The sequence below is a fragment of the Cibotium barometz genome, chromosome 8 (assembly GCF_041138505.1).
Source record: "Cibotium barometz isolate CiBa-2024 chromosome 8, ASM4113850v1, whole genome shotgun sequence".
NCBI classification, from domain to species: domain Eukaryota; kingdom Viridiplantae; phylum Streptophyta; class Polypodiopsida; order Cyatheales; family Cibotiaceae; genus Cibotium; species Cibotium barometz.
In genome coordinates, this window is record NC_141053.1 from 53144444 (window position 1) to 53145787 (window position 1344).

The following is a 1344-nucleotide window of genomic DNA, read 5'->3' on the forward strand; positions in this document are numbered from 1 at the left end:
GTTAACAAATTTGGGAGACAGCTATAGAAAAACACTCTTATTCTTTAAAAACTCACATAATATATTTAATGGAAATGTAATACAACATTTTGGTGCCTTATTTTCTTTATTCGTTATTATTATTATTCAGGGCCTTAATTCATTGGACTCTTGACATCCCTAAGGTCTCCAACCTTAGAATGGCTCCTCCTCCACACCAACTTCCTACTTCTCTCACCTTCCCTCATTGAGGCCCCTCACTTAATGTCGTTGCACCGCTCTAGTAGGTCCACCAAGCCAATGACATCAGCTTCAGCGTTGCAAGATGGCCATGGAGAAGCGCATCATCACCTAATCAGGCCAACACCCCACCAAAGTGGTGAGAGCCTTCCACAATTCGTACACCAACACTAACAACATGCCCCCATCCATTCGCCTACAACATTGAGATGATGTAAGAGCTGGGGGGGAAGAGAGAGAGAGAGAGAGAGATCAATATTCCTTGATCGATGTTGCAAGCACAAATAAAGAGATGATGTAAAAGCTGGGGGAGAGAGAGAGAGATCAATATTCCTTGATCGATGTTGCAAGCACAAATAAAGAGATGATGTAAAAGCTGGGGGAGAGAGAGAGATCAGTATTCTTCGATCGATGTTAAAAGCACAAATAAAGAGATATACAACTCTCTACTTAGTGCTATAAATAGTTATAGCTCTTTGATTGATGCTATCATTGCCTTCCACCCACACGCAAACACACAAAGAGAGAGAGAGAGAGTTTCTCATTCCCTGCATAGAGAGAGATGTAGAGACATGCTAGTCAATGGGGGCTTGTCAACACAAGGCAAGGAAATGTCAATTCCTATGTGCATAAAATTCACCTAGTTTTCTATGTGGTGGAGACATTAATTAATGCCCTTAAGTTACCTTACTCTAACAGCCTTGCACCTCCACGCACCTCCCCTTACTATGCCAACTCCTCGTCGGATCTCCTACTCACGCTATTGTCTCATCCTCTGCTTGCCACCTCTACTCACCTCCCTCCTACTTTGCAGTGTTCCCTCATCCTCTACCCACCCATTTGCACACATCTATCTCCCAAACCTCAAAGAACCTACCCTATTGTATGCAACTAGATAGAGACACAAGGAGATCTAATTTTAGAACCTCCTCCATTTTATTGTGAACTAGAGAGAGAGAGAGAGAGAGAGAGAGAGAGAGAGAGAGAGAAGAGGGGATCTCTCTACAAAATGCCAAAATGAACTATGAGACCAAATACAAAATTGAAAGACCATGTCAGTCTTGATCATAATAATCTATAATCCTTAAAAAAAAAGAAAACATACATGAAAATAAAGGCATACAT